The sequence below is a fragment of the Cynocephalus volans genome, chromosome 1, assembly GCF_027409185.1.
Source record: "Cynocephalus volans isolate mCynVol1 chromosome 1, mCynVol1.pri, whole genome shotgun sequence".
Classification (NCBI taxonomy): Eukaryota; Metazoa; Chordata; class Mammalia; order Dermoptera; family Cynocephalidae; genus Cynocephalus; species Cynocephalus volans.
The window spans coordinates 195,385,445-195,402,204 of NC_084460.1; positions in this window are offsets into that span (position 1 = coordinate 195,385,445).

The window sequence follows — 16,760 nt, forward strand, 5'->3', positions numbered from 1 at the left end:
TTTTGGTATCTCCCATATGAGACACCCTGAATTTTATTTAGAAACTTGTGGGGTTTTCCTTCCTTCTTTTTCTCCAGTGGATTTGAAGTAGGCCAATGTATAGACTAAATCCATGGGGTTTCCCTAACCACTCAGCTATAAGCTGTCCTCCCCTCCATTGAAAACTCTTATCACTTACTGTTAAGTGTTCTGATTTACTCTGTATCATACACTGTGTTGAATCACTAAAGAGACTTTCAAAAATCTAAGCCTTAAATCTCCCATATTGATTATAAATTTTTTAGGTTTTGGGTTGCATCTACATGGTGATTTTTCATCAAATTCTGTGTACATAGTAGGTGTTAATGTATGAAAAAACAGCAATAATAATAATGAAATAATAGCAATTACCTTTTTATTGTGCATCTCTTAAGTACTAGACACATTTCTAAACACTTTGCACTCTAAGAAAGAGCATGTATATAAATAGCAGATAGCTTTTACATAGTAAATACTCTCAGCTTGTTAAGGTGCTATGCTGTGAGAGGTTCTGGAACCAAAGCAGACTGAGAAAGTACAGATGCACATATCTACATTCTCTCTCCAGTGAACCAAAACATCATTGAGACCCACAAAGAGGGAAAACATGACAATAGGTAAGTCTGCACATGGGGCCGGGTTTGTAGGGCAAGAGAGGAAGAAAAGAAACGAGAAAGAAGGTAGACTCTTCACTTAAGAGTTAATATCTGGGCTCGTCCTATAAATCCTTCTAGGTTTGTCATGCTCCTTGTTTGTGTACTGCAAAAAAAAATACAAGTCTTCACGAAATATTGAATTTAGCCAAATTTTTCTACTCCTTCTAATAGAATTCCACTTCTTTCTTTCACTTATTAATTTACTGTTTAATATCAACTGAGCACTTGCTATGCAAAAGGCTTAATGTTAAGATACAAGACATGATTCCACTCTTCCTGGAGAGACAAACGTGAAAGAGTGAAATCTGATGGAGAGAGACATATACAAAGAGCGGAGGAAGAGAAAGAAAAAAAATGAATCAATACGGATGAGGATGAAAAAGGCTTCTAAGAGGAGGTCATGCCTACGCTGGTTCCAGAAGGATAGTAAGGCTCTGTCAGGTAAAGTTTGCAGGGAAGGAGTTGCTGGAGAGAAATCTGCATGTCCAGATGCTGCAGGTATGTTGACCATGAGTGGGATTCAGTGGAACACCGTGTTCAGGCACTTTCATCTACTCATGAGACAGGGTGCTTTCTCTGGCTTTGTTTGGATAAGTAGTATTAAAAGTGTTGTAGGGCAAACATTCATATTTATGCTGTATTTAACTTTTCATTAATAATAAATTCAGGTGAAGTAGCACTGTTATTAATATTGATCAATGTTCCAATTGAAAGCACAGATGTCAGGGATTTTTTTTTAAATGGATTCAGTTATATTTAATAGTGCTGTTGATGAGAGGAAACCTAATGAAAACCAACAGATGGTCTATTTAATATCGCTCTCGGCTTTAAAACATGTGCCAAATGTGATACACACAAGGACTTGACAGGGCTGTTACTGGAAGCCTTTAATTACAATATATTTGCACTCCTGGGCCTGCTGAAATTGCTGAAATAACACTGCATCTCTAACTCTGGCCAAGCCAGAATTTAAATAGTACCCGTTTCGTGACATTGTTTGTAGCATTGTTTTTCTAAATGACCTCTGTAGACAGTTTTCATGACAGGTTGGGTTTTGGGGAGGATTTTTTTTGGTCAAGGAACTGAAGCCAGCAGCCAAGATGAACTCAGCTGGTCCCCCTCCTGCATCAACATATTCAATCTGGAATGTTGAACAGCATCTGCAAGGTCAAAGAGAGGTATGGATCCCTTTATTATTAGGGCTAACTAAATTACTGAGAGAGGCCAACTGAGGTAAACTTCCAAAGCAATAACTAAGTAATTGATAACAATAGTGATAGTATCAACAGCCCCTGTTATGAACCTTGCTCATCACTTGGCAAATATTACCACTACTTCTCACAACAACAGAAACAGAAATGATGATGCTGAAGCCAAGAAGAGTTCAATATCAAACTCATGGTCACACAGTTTATAAGTGGTAACCCAGGCAGGTTAACTAACCAGAGTAAGAGTGAGATAAACAGTCAATAAAGGCAGGTTAGTATGTCACAAAAGGAAAAGGAGGAAGAGGAGGAGAACAACTGGAATGTCCCCAAAGGAGAAAACCCTCTGTTTAAATCGCCCTAGCAAGAAGATGGCAGGTAAAGCTCAGTTACCTGTTACCCTCCACCTGCCTGCTTTACTGAGCTGACTCCACCCTAAGGCTGCCTGCTACAGTCTGGGGAGGAAGGTGCTGGTCCATGGCATCTCAGTGAGGAGAGATGGTCAAGGACTCCTAGGACACTACAGATCCATGGGTGACTTAAGAAATGGTTCCCCTCTAGGGTAAAGTGCCTCAGTGGCTTAGAGGCCTGATGGCCACCCACTGGCTCATGGCAAAACCCTTGGATCAGGGACACCAGTGATATTGAAAGGATTACATTATTGGGCATAGAACACCTAGGACCAAAGAGGCTGCTCCTGATGAGCCTAGTGAGAAAGCACAGCATGCAAACCTGGCCATCTCTAGAACACTCCAGAAAATGGCCCTCCCCTCCCCTGCCTGTGCTGACAGGCTCCTCATCCAAAAGGAGGAACAGATCAATATTAATGGGAAGGATGGAGAATAATCTATTTTTTTGTTATGTGCTCAGAGTGTTTAAAAGAAAAATCACGTTGTTTGCAGCATGGAAAAACAGTAGTAGATGCTAGAAAGAAATTTTAAAGTCTGCATTCTTTTAACAAAAGAAACCTAGAAATCCTCAAAAAACATATAGCCAAAAGAAATTTACTGCTTGAAAATTAAGAAATATTCTTTTTAAAAACTCAGGCTCAAAGGTGAATTTACAAATTTTTTCATTTATTTATTCATTAAAAAAATAAAATGTGCTCCAGAGCCTGAGCAAGGCAGGAATAAAAATTTTATTTTATTCTTTTGTGATGCATAATGGGATCACAACCCTTGGCTTGGTGTCTTCCGCATGGCACTCAGCCAGTGAGCGCACCGGCCATCCCTATATAGGATCCGAACCCGTGGCGCGAGCGCCACTGTGCTCCTAGTGCCGCACTCTCCCAAGTGAGCCACGCGGCCAGCCCAGGAATAAAAATTTTAAAAAGAAGAGATTGCTTTATGACATAGTGGTCAGAGGACAATTCGTAGTCCTGAAAATACTAATTAGTAACAGTGTTGCTATTAAAAAAGAGGAGGAAAGGAAAAAAGAAAAAAAATACAAGAAACTACTATAATCTAGGAAAAGGAATTAATAAAGATAAACTTGAAATTAATGAGATAGCAAACAAAATAATAGTAAGTTTTATAAAGCCTAACCCTTTTATTTATTTATTTTATTTTATGTTTATTTTTTTAATTATTTTTTTCTTTTAATTTATCAATATACAATATAGTTGATTTTCATGTCCCTTTATCAATTCTTCCTTTTCCTCCCTCCGTCTTCCCCCCCCATCAACATCATATCTGTTCACAAGTCTTAACAAAATGAAGGAGTTGTGATTGTTGTGTCTTCTTCCCCCAGCCATTCATTTGTTTTTTTACTTATTTATTTATACTAGCTCCCACAAATAAGTGAGAACATGTGGTATTTCTCCTTCTATGCCTGGCTTATTTCACTTAATATAATTTTCTCTAAGTCCATCCATGTGTCTGCGAATGGTAGTATTTCTTTTTTTTTTATAGCAGAGTGGTATTCCATTGTGTAGATAGATATACCAAATTTTCTTCATCCACTCATCTGATGATGGGCATTTAGGCTGGTTCCAACTCTTGGTTATTGTAAATAGTGCTGCAATAAACATGGGAGTGCAGGAAAAGAGGAAAAAGATCTATAACTTTTTGGCAACCCTGACCAAAACAGAAAGAAAGAACGTTAAAATATGTAATACCAAGAAAGAGAGAGCTCCACGGCATAAAAAAGTACCAGTCATAAAAGAGTAAATAGTCGGTTTTGGTGATGGGGAGCAATAATCAGCCACCATGTATATCGACAAAAGAAAATTTAAAAAATAAAAAATAATAAAAAATAAAAATAAATTTAAAAAAAGAGTAAATATTCAATTCTATAAAATGTAAATTGATCATTTTAAAGAAAATTGATATTTTTATGAAAATATAAATGTCTAAGATTAATCTCTTTTAGGAAAAAAATAAGTATAAGGGTCTACCACTTAAAAAGGTACAATATACAGAAGGTTATGTAGCTGAGTTTTAGCTACCCGTCTACACATCAGTAGCAGCAATAGCACAACATGACAGTCTGAGTCTGCTCAGCCTGCCGTAACGAAATGCCACGGACTAGATAGATTAGACAACAGAAATTTATTTTCTCACCGTTATGGAGGCTGGAAGTCCAAGATTAAGGTTCTGGCAGATTCATTTTCTGGCAAGAGTTCTTTTCCTGCCTGGCAGATGGCCGCCTACTTGCTGTGTCCTCACATGGTCTTTCTTGTGAATGCACTAAGGGTGGAACCGGGTGGAGGGCGGGGGGAAGGGGAAGGTCTGGTGTCTTTTCTTATAAGGACACTAGACATTAATCCTATAGGATCTGGGTCCCTCAGTCATGGCCTCATTAAAACTTACTTATCTCCTTATAGGCCCTATCTTCAAATTCAGTCACACTGAGGGTTAGGACTTCAAAATATGAATTTGGAGGGGGACATAGGTCAGAGAAAATATTCTTTAATTCTTTAAAAACCCCCGAGACAGAGACAAAGATATCAAAATTTGATAAAGATGTTATAGAAAACTATAACCAGTTACACTTATAAAAATAAATGTAAAATTTCTAATAAGTTATAATCAAACTAAACATAGCACTTTATTTCATAATGTCACATTGTTAACTGACTAAACTGTACTTCATGGCTACTGCCTCAATATCAAGCAAATTTATCAATAAAACTTATACCGATAAATTAAAGAGAAAAAAGCAGAAAATATGTAATTATACCAACAGGTACTAAAATAGTATTTAATAAAATTTAGAAAATAGGAGTAGAAGAAACTCTCCAAACATAGCAAAGTCTAATTAACAATATCCAACAAAAAAAAATAGCAAAATGGTGAAATGTGAGACTCATGATGATTTAAAAAACAGGAACAGTAGCTATTCCAATAGTCACTAAACAAAAATATTTTCATTGATGGTTTGCCTAGAAACACACAAAAAAACTACTAAAAACATATTTGAAATAACAAAACAATTTCTCAGGGTGGCTGCATACAACTTGACTAGACAGATTTTAATGCTAACAATTCCATGTTGGAAATAGGCATGCACAAAGGAAAATCCTATTTACAGAAATAGTAAAAACTACAAAACATCATAGATTAAATTTAACTTAAGATTACTGAGCCTATATGAAGAGAGCTACAAAATTTTATAAAAGGATATAAACTAAAGCTTGAGTAAATAGATACATATTGTTTTCCTGGATTGGAACACTTTTAATATCACCATATTGCCAATTTTATAAAAAATAATATTTCACCTTACTATAATGGCAATAAGGATCACAATTTTTGAACTGGAAATTTTTTCCAAAGTTTATGTGGTAAAATAAATGCATGAGAATTTCCTAGAAAAATTTGAAAAGCAAATAGTGAAACATAATTTGCTTTTAAAAGTTTTAAATCTACACAAAGGTTATTATAAGAGTGGTATTGACACAGAAATAGACAGATGAGTGAGCAAAAGAGTACTGGTATAAAACAAAATGCATAATTTGAAATTAATGCATATAAACATGATATTTTAATTAATAAGAAAATTATTTTAAATAGTGACATTGAAACAATTGTCTATCCATTAGCTAAAAGGAACATTTTTCTATAAATAGCCAGAGAGTAAATACTTTCAGATTTGCAGTCCATACTGTCTTTTTCTCAAATACTCTGCCATTGGAAAAAGAAAAGAGCCATGGATGACATGTAAACAGACAGGCATAGCTGTGTTCCAGTAAAACTTTATCTAGAAAAATGGACAGTAGATAGACAACTTTGACCATAGTATGCCAACCCCTGAACTAGAAGAAATTTAAGTGAATTTCCTGTGTCACAAAAATAAATGATGGATGGTTTAAAAATCTTATTGTAAAAAAACAAAACAAAAATATTAATTCTAAAAATATTAAAATGAAAATAGTTTTATAATATCAGTGTAAAGATGTCATCGTGAGTAGATAAGCAACACAAAGGAAATTACTCACATATTTGCTGCATAATTATATAAAAGTAGAACATAGAAACTATAAACAAAATCAAAAGATGAACTACAGCCTAAGAGAAAGTATTTGCAAGAGCATATGGCAAGAACAGAATAGTTATATCTAATACAGAAAGAGTTCTTGCAAATTGATAAGCAAAATTAAACTGATCCAATTGATATATCTGTAAAGAATATAAGCAGACAATTCTCAAAAGTAAAAATTCAAAATACCCATAAACTTAAAGTGTGTTCTTCCTAAGTAAGGTCAAGTTACTACTCAGCTCAAAACCTGGCTGTTAGTCTCTTCAGGCTGCTACAACAAAGTACCACAGACTGAGTGGCTTATGCACAACAGGCATTTCTCTCAGTTCTGGAGGCTGGAAGTGTGAGACTGTGGTGCCAGCAAGGTTGAAGGCTGGTGAGGGCCTCTCTCTGGTAGCAAATGCTGACTTCTCCTTGTGTTGCCCTCACATGGTGGAAAAGGCTAAAGAGCTTTCTTGGGTCTCCTTCATTTCAACATGTGAATTTTGGGAGAGGGACACAAACATCCAGTTCACAGCACTGGCAATGGCTCCCATTTCACTCAGAGTGGAAGGCAAAGGCTTTACAAAGCCTGCAGGCCCTTTATCTCTTCGATTTTTTTCCCTTATTAATCTCCACTTTTTTTTTCATAATATTATCATCTTCTTACTATATAATTTGTTTATTAATTTGTTTATTTCCTCAATCACCTGTCTCTCAACCATCCAAGAATGTAAGCTTTATGACAGCGGGAACTTTTGTTTTTTTGATCACTCATGTATCCAAATTGCCTAGAACAGAGTCTGGCACATACAATGGTGTACTAAATGTTTACAGAGGCTGGGGGTGGATAGCATTTGTTGATTACAAGGTATGAAGTCTCTCACCATGGCAGATTTCTAGCAAACAAATTAACAATGTCACTGAACATGGAGTTGGAAAAAGTCATGTCCAATCAGCTGTTATGAGCCAATACAAGCCTGCTTGAGAACATCATTCGGCACATAGCAGGTGTTCAGTAAATATTTGTTGAATGAACAAATGCTAAACTTCACCAGTAATTGTGGAAATGCAAATTAAACAAAATGCAACTTTCACAAATCGAAATGGTAAAAATGTTAGAGATGCATAATTTCAAAACCAGTGATTCAGAAATCTTCATTTTAGGAACCAATTCTATATAAAGAAAAAATTCAGTAACCAAAGGAGGTATGTATCTAAATATGTTTATTATAGCACTGTTTATAATAGCAAAACAACTAGAAATAACCTAAATACCACATGATTAGAAACGTTGTTAATAAATTGATACTTACATTTTATTAAATGTTTTGCAGCCTTAAAAATAAGTTATTTTTTACATATTAAATGGGAAAGATGTCCATGATATGTTTTAAGTGAAAAATGTAAGTGCAGAACAATGAGTATAAGATCTAATTGTGTTGAAAAATAACAAGAAAATAATTTCAAATGTATATTTTACTTGCCAAATCACAAAAATATTTAAAATACTTAATTTAGAATTAAATTTAAAACAAATTTATATAACTCTTTATATTGTTTTCCTTCTGTACCCTTAAAAAGTTAGAAAGCCTCTTATAATAGGCTTCTGCAGTATTCAAAATAGAATAGTTTGGTCTCTATTGAGAATTTTCTCTTTAAATTATCTGCCTCGGTGAAAGGATCTTGTGGAATTATCTTCAAATTATGCTTTCAACATCTTGTTTCTTACTGTATTCCTCTTAGATCTCTTTCTACTGTAACACCTGCATAGCTCATGCCTTCTAGGCTACACTGTACAATATCAAAAAGCTTCCAACAAAATGAATCTTGACTTCAAACAAACCAAGTGCCAATTTCCCATCATTACCCCAAAGTACAATTCAAAACTATGTTTCCAAACAGAATTGGGAAGAGGACTTATTTAAAGAGAGAGTAACTAATTATAACATCTTGAGATCCCAAATTTATGGGTAAACAAGTTGATGCAAAGGTCAAAACTTAACAAGTTTGGTGAGTTTGAGAATTTGGTGGTGAGGATTGAGTGGTACAAGATAAAGGGAGAACTCAGACGTATAGACCATGATAAGAAGAATGAATGATATTCCAAGGGCCATGGAAAGCTATAGATGGATTCTGTGTAATGGAGAAAATACTACGCTTTATGTTTTTAAAAGATCATTCTGGCTGTGTAGTAGGGGAATCCATTTCAAGGAAGCAAAATAGAGGCAGGCAGCCCCATTCGGATGTGGTTGCAGTTGTCCACTAGGAGATGATGGTGGTTTGGAGGTGGAAAGAAGTAGATAGATGTCAGATATACTACAGAACCATTAGAGTGTTCAGTGATAGACTGGATGTGGTCAGAAGAGAGGAATCAAGAGAGACTCCAACATTTTACCACATCATTCTCAATGCTCTTAGATATTTTGACATTCCGAGGGCTGGCAGAGAAAGACAAGCCAGTGGCAGGGACTGAGAAGACAGCCCTACTTTCAAGAAGCAGTGAGTGGAGAAGGTCCAATGTGATATAAAGAAAACTAGGACAGCGTAGGGCCATAACGGAAAGGAGCAGAGTGTTTCAGAAGGGGGTGGTTCACTGTGTCCATTGCTGCTGACAGTCACGGAGGATAAGGGCAAAAATGGTCATTGGACTTGGCCAGAAGGAAGTTAAGGGTGCTCTTGACCCAGCAGTCAGAGCAGAGTGGTGAGGATACAAGCCAAGTGAGGAGAAATGAGAGAACATAAGTGAGCGAAGAGCAACAAGAGTAGCAACTCGTTTGAGAAGATTTGTTGAAAAGGAAAAGAGAGAAATGAAGCAATAGATAAAGAGTGATATTGAATCACTGAAGGGTTTATTCCCATGAGATTATACGAGAGCTCATTTTTACATTAATGGTAACAATCCATAGAGAAGAAACGAAAGATGTAGGAGAGAGGGGAATGGCTGCAGAAGCAGACTCCTCATGTGTGGGGGAAAAAGCCCAGGCCAGGCCGCAAGTGGACGTGTTGCTTGTGGCCCCCTGTCACCCACGTCAACAGGAGAGGGCAAGAGAGCCTGAGGGCAGAGGCAGGTGCAGCAGGAGACTGAGCAGAGGAGTGATGAGGGCTCATCAACTGGTGCTTCTCTTTTGTCATCAAAGTGTGAGGCAAGGGCTCAAGTGGAGAGCAGGAATGGACCAGCGAAGGGAAGTGTTGAGGAATCATTTTAGAAAGAGGAAGAGCAAATTATTGTTACAGGAAAGTGTCTACCTGAGATGAAAGGAATTTGACAGTCTTGATCACTCACACAATTCTGATTTGCTGGCACCCTTGTGTGTTTTTTCTGCAGGCACATTCAGCACTCCAGGCACCAGATGAAGGAGGCAGTATTACCGCTATTTCACAGGTGAGAGATACAGGGCTCACAGATGCTGAGTAAGTTCCCAAGTCCACCCGGTTTACAAGTGATGAATCCAGGATTAAATGCAAGTATGTCTGACTTCCAAGCACTTTCAATAAAAATAGTAACAGTAACTGCTTTCTATCATCTACCAAAGTACTTGGAAAAGTATAGGTAAGGAAAAGTATCTTTAAGGATAATTCCAAGGTCATAACAATCATGCTTCTGCAGAAATGAGGGGGGAAGTTATAAAAGCAATCCACTGATACTTTTGGAAAGCAATTATCCCATACATATTGATGACTCTGAAATCTTTGTTCAAAGTTTAATTTTTAATAGACTTTCTTATCTTCTTTTGTTAGTGGGAATGAAATAAGATTGTAATTAATAAAATACCTAAAAAAAAGACATGGTACAATAAGATGGCAATATTTATTCAAAATAAATTTCTATGCATCAACCAATTAATAAAACTAACAATAATCATGGCCTTGGGTAACAAAAACACCCATGGTTGAGCAGCAAAACTGAGTCCGATGAAACAAGCACCTTCTGGGAAATGTCTTTAAAAGCTCATCACCTTATAAATCAACCTGAGCAAATCAAATATGGCAATTAACATGCAAAAAGTCTAAATATGGCTCTTGAAAAAGTAATGCAAGAAAATAACAGTCTTTTTCCCACTTGAGCAAGGCAAAGGACAATAGAAATAGTGGATTGTGTTGGACAATTCATGCTAAAAATATTTGATTGTGGATAAGATTGCAAGATGAGTAAACGGAATGATGGCAACACTAAATGTGCACATTTGTGTGTGATTGTGTGTGTGTGTACACATATGTTACACAAAACTGCACATAATTATATGTTTATATATGAGAAATGTGAGAGTTATAAAAGCTCATATAAGATTTAATTTTAGTCAATTTTATAGGCATACTGTCAGATATTAACTTCAATGTATTTTAAACTCCACTATTTGGGTCAGTGTAACACAGGGGAAACCACATTTAATTTGGTCAGTCAGATATAAGGTTTTCACTAATAACCTAGAAACTTTGGGATAGGTAATATATTGTTAACTATAGTATGAAATAAGGGTTGTCTTACAAGTAGAAATTCAACGCTCAGAATTCAAGTAAGTTAAGAAATGCAGACAAGCTATATCCAATAAAAACTAACCTAGGGAAATGATAGTTGCATAAACACATAAACTTAGAGATGTTCCATGTCTATCCTCTTGATGAGTCCAGACTGCTTATTATATAAATAATCTTAGATATAATGTGAACATTTAAGCTTGCAGCAGTAATAATAATGAAGTAATTATTATTTACCAAGTTCCTATACTATGACTGGTGCTATCAGGCTCTTTATAATACCCTAACTCATGTGGGAATACAACTGTGTTATCTCCATTTAACAGACAAGGAAACAGAGGCTCAGAGAACTTGAGCAGAAGCTGTTTTCTAGAATCAGAGATCTAGAAAGGGGTCAGATAAGATATAAACACTCCCAAACTCTTTTTCCACCATCCCTCTCTGGCACCCTGAGTCCACAGCACAGGCCATGACAAAGGGCAGGTGGCAACAAAGAGGATTCAGTCATGCCTGGCCAACCCTGACATGGCCAGGTCTGGGCTACTGCCTTCTCTTTGCCGATCCCATCGTCACTGACACAAGCTGCCATGCTCTCTGTCCTCCTTTATCAGGGGTTAGGACTGGTTAAGAGAAGAGGGAAAGCCCCAAAGCAGAGCCCCATCCAGCTTTGCACCCCCGCCTCTCCTGCTTATACTCCAGACCCACACCCACTCCCACCCAGCTGCCTAGTGCTTGTAGGTTTCAGTTTAGTCTAGGTTATATCTGTGTGTGTAAGTGTGTGGACTTGTGTGTACATATGCATGTGTAGGTGTGCGTATCATGTGTGTACTTGTGTATACATGTGTACAAAGGTACTTCAAAAAGTTTATGGAAAGATTTGTATTATCTTTAATTCTAATTTTTCATGAACTTTTTGACATACCCCCATAAAATTGTGTTTGTTTGTGTCTATGCATATACTTATGTATGTGGGTTTGTGTGTGTGTGTGTGTGTGCGTGTTCATGTGTGTGCACATATGTGCATATCGGGGGATGGGTGTGAGGGCATGAGATGCAATGCTGGTCAATGGAAAAGGCCTTTTACATGTAGTAGGTCCCGGGTTTGAATCTTAGCTTCATTATTTACTTCAAACATCTTGGATTATTTCTGGATCCTTTGCTCCAGTGGTCCTCAATGGGACCAATTTTGGCCCACAGGGTGGAGGTTGTCACAACTGGGAGGAGTACTGCTCACATCCAGGGGTAAATGCTGTTAAACATTCTACAAGATACAGAACAGCCTTGCATGACAAAGAACTATTCTACCCAGACTGTCAGCAGTGCCAAAACTGGAAAACCCTGCTTTACCCTCTTCAACCCTGAAAAACGAAGGCATCTGCAAGGGTCTCTACTCACTCCACTCACATCCCTTCTAGTCTCAGGGCTTCAGATGTCCCTTACTAGACTAAATTTCATGAAGTATAGCTTTAGCCAAACCATTTTCCTTCTGAAAAATTTGTGTGAAATCCAAACACTTCAGCCCGGAATTTCTGCAGTGCACTTGTCCAATCTCATTCCTGTTCCTCCTGTTCCTACATGCTACAGCAAGAGCATTGAAAACACTCGCTGCTCTCCTATCCAATCCCTTCTTTCCAACCTTTTCTTCTACTGGCCTCCCACAGAGAATCTTCTTCCTTTTCACTACATGTCAAGATACTCACATGCTTCACGGTCTCCCTTCACGCACCCTAGCCTGACTCCCTCACTTGCAAGCAGTGCTTCCCTCACCAGCATGCCTGCACCACTCCACCTGCACTCCCCACTGTCACTCTCTGTTGTCTCTCTTGCACTAGAGCAGTCCTGCACATGTCCCACCAGACTTACGGTTCTTGATCAGAAGACTCAAGAATAACCTCACTGTTTACATGGCAGGCAGTGATAAATTATTGTTGAACAACGGAATGAAGTTAATTACTGTAAAATTGTTTTTAGAATAATACAGAAGGATTACTAATATATTTCTAAGTTCCTGGCATGAAGAAAGGGCCCAATAAATATTTATTGAATGTATGTATAAATTAATTGACTAATTCATTCAACTGAATGAACTGATTGATTGTTAAGAAAAACCAGTACAACTCATCTGATGATTTGGTTAGGTTGCAATGTATATCAACTTAGCTTAAAACAGTTCCATATTAATTCTTTGAGTTTATGAGTGCACAAAATGCTGGTTGACTATCTGTTGGGAAAGGCCACATGAACGCTATGTGACACCTACTTGTGTCATAGGTACAAGACAAGCTCTTGGAAAGCATCCAGTGCACATTTTCTACACTGTTAAATTTCTTTGAACTTAGAGGTAAACCTTGTAGGTAAACCTGGTCCATATAATCCTTACAGGGCCCAAAGGGGAAGCCTCTATCATGAGAGAGGTGAATGATCATTTGCCCAGCTTCACTTGGGAGATAGCTTTAATTCAGAGACAGATCAGGTAAGGCCATTACTTATAGCTGCTGTGAGTGAACATTCAGGACCCTAAAAAGACAGCACTGCCTGGTCACCTCCCCAGAATGTAATTCCCTGTCCTGAGTTTCCAGTGGGGAACTTTCTGAAAATGCTAATGAAATTCCCAGTGGTAATGAAATTCATCCCAACAGGTCATTTTAACCAAGCAGGGTCAAATCTGGGGAGAAATTCCCTGTGGGTGAGATCTGTCTGGACCCTGGGCCCTTTCTCACCACTCGGCCTGCTTCAGCATATACACCTTTATCCTGTCCTCTACTGTTCAGATTCCAGCACATTCTCTTCTCGGTGACGTGGGCTCCAAAAATAGTTCTATCCATATCTTCACACTCCTAAAACTCAAATCTCATCAAGCCATGACATCACCTAAACTTGGGAGACACATTTATACTAAGATGTGAATGATAGTCCTGGAACCCATCCTGAGCATCACTTTGTTTAAAGAAAATTCTTTCATCTACAAAAATGTGCTTTTTAAAGAAAATTTCAGTAAAGAAATTCAGGTGGCTCTAAAGGAGATATTTTGGGAAAAGGGCTCTCAGAATTCTTTCAAACCCTGGTGTTAGTACCAATCACACTCATTTCATGAATCTTAAAATGACTTAATACTTGTGTTAATTCCCCCCACCCCCTGGTGTGTTCTACCCATTTCTGCCAAAGTGAACATCCCACCATGAAAACCTCTCTGTGTCATCCCAATATTAATAATCCATCAGTAGCTTACTATTGCGTATGGGATAAAAGTTCAAGTTTCTCAGCATAGAACTGAAGAATCTTCCCAGTGGGACCCCCACTTATGACCCCTGTAAATCTGTTCTGTAGTCTAGCTTCAACATACCAAGCAGATCCTCTCCTCCCAGATTTTGCACATGCTGTGGACTCTGCCTGCCATGTGTCCCACCCAGCCGCTTCTGAACCAGCAACTCTCACTTGTCCTCAGGACTTAGCCTGAGCATCAGTACCCCTGTGCCAGACCTGACAATCACCACTTGTCTTAGTTCATTCAGTCTGCTATAACAAAATACCATAAACAGGGCAGCTTATAAACAACAGACATTTGTATCTCCAATTTCTGGAGGCAGGGAAGCCCAAGATTAAGGCATTGGCAGATTGGGGTATCTGATGAGGGCCCACTTTTTGGTTCATAGCACCTTCTCACTGTGTCTTTATGTGATGAAAGGGGTGAAGGGTCTCTCTAGGGGTTTCTTTTTATAAGGTCAGGAATCCCATTCATGAGGGTTCTACCCCCATGACCTAATCAGCTCCCCAAAGCCCCCCACCTCCAAATATCATCACCTTAGGGGTTAGGATGGCAACATATGAATTCTGGGGGTGACACAAACATTCAGACCATAGCAGCACTGACATCCTTTCTCTGGGCTCTACCCTTCCTCCTGGAAAGCACCCTTACCACCTGGACTGCAAGCTTTTTGAGTTTCAGGTAAGTCTTACAATGCTTCTCCATGTCTACCTAGCAAAAGTGTATGTTGCATGAGTAAATACTTGTGGAGTAAGTGAATGAATGCAACAACCAATTGATCAATTAATAAACTAAAGTTTTCTAAAATGAGTGAACCAGCTCAAACTGGTATTATATCCCATTTTTTAAATCAGAAAATGGAGTGGGGGCAAACAACATACTATATATACCTAAAAAGAACCAGAAGTAAGCCAGAACTGCATATGGTTCAAGCTCCTGGTTTGTATAGAAATGAACCATGTTTCCTACATGATATAGCCTGGTGGTTAATGCCCAAAGATTTGGAAACACCTAGATTCAATTCCAACTCTGAATTTATATAAGTTGCTTAAGACTATCAAGTACCTACTTTTTTTAAAAGTAGTATTTTTAAAGAACCTTGGACCTGAAACTGAGGGTGAGTTTGGAGTGAGGGTATGTAAGAGGTGGGAGAGAGGAAAGGGCGTAAGGAAGAAGAGACAGAAAAGCAAATTCTAGAGAAAAACAGAGTTACAGCACAAGCATGTCGTGATTATAGACGGCTGAAACTCTTGGATGCTCCTGAAAAATCATTAAATTCTAATTAGTATTGGATTAGGCTTGCCACGGTGTGATGCACCCCAAAGTGTTTCTTCTCAGATCAGAAATGCCCAGTTCCCTCCTGCTGGTCTCACAGATGCTTGTCAACTACGCCTTGGTTCCTGTTTGAGATGTGAATTTGTAAAGCTTTTAAGTCATAGACAACAAGTGTTGAAAACCCATTATATGAATGCTGTCTCAGAGATAAACAAAGTGGTTAGGTTCTTTGATGGTCTGGAATCCAGGGATGGGCTAATGATTCCCCACTCTCGTTGGGGGAAGAAACGCTGTGGTGAAAAGCTGGTTTGACAGCTGGTAACAGCCTGCCTGTTTCTCTGCTTGTGAATGCTCCAGGAAGCATCTTTAGGTCAAATAATAATGGTTTTTCAAGCTAAAGTTTACCAAGAATTTTTTTTTATAAATTATCTTGTTTGATCCTTAAAACAACTTCAAAAGTTAAGTGGTATAATAATCTTACAGATGAGGACTTGGAGGTTCAAGAAAGTGGATGTGACACCATGGTCTCAGCCTAGGTATGACTCCAAGATCTGGGCTCTTTTTGTTTTAACAAAGTCCACCCTCCTGGGGAGCCAGGAAGGAAACCAGAGCTAACTTTTCATTTGCCCCAGCCCCCATTCACCAAAAGCAACCAGGAGGCCAGATACATTCCTTTAACTTTCTCTATTTCCCAATTCCTGTCCACAGAGCAATCTCCCTGTCATTGCTGACATGCTTTTCCAGCTTACCCCAGCCCTTCCCCGGTGTGGGGACAAACTACTCTGTATGACCCAAGTGTATTAGTTAGGGTTCTGTAGAGAAACAGAACCAAAAGAATCTATAGAGATACATAAGAGAGATATAACAGAGGATTTACTATGAGAATTGGCTCATGAGATTATGGAGGCCAAGAAGTCCCGCGATATGCTGTGTGCAAGGTGGAGAGCCAGGAAAGCCAGTGGTATAATCCAGTTCAAGTTCAAAGGCCTTAGAACCAGGGGAGCCAATGGTGTAACTCCCAGTATGAGGCCAAAGGCCTGAGGAGGATGTGTGTGGGAGGGAGGGGATCACTGGTGTAAGTCCTAGAGTTTGAATGCCCAGGAACCAGGAGCTCTGATGTCTGAGGTCAGGAGAAGTTGGATGCCCCAACTTAAGAAAAGAGGGAGAATTCACCCTTCCTCTACCTTTTTGCTCTATCTGGGCCTTCAGTAGATTGGATGATGTCAACCCTCAGTGGTGAAGGTCATCTTTTTCTATTAATTCAAATGCTAATCTTCAAAAATATCATCACAGTCAGACATCAAAATAATGTCTTACTAGCTATCTGGGTATCCCCTAGCTCAGTCAAGTTGACACATAAAATTAAACAGGACACCATCTTCCTCACTCTATCTCTTTTCCAGC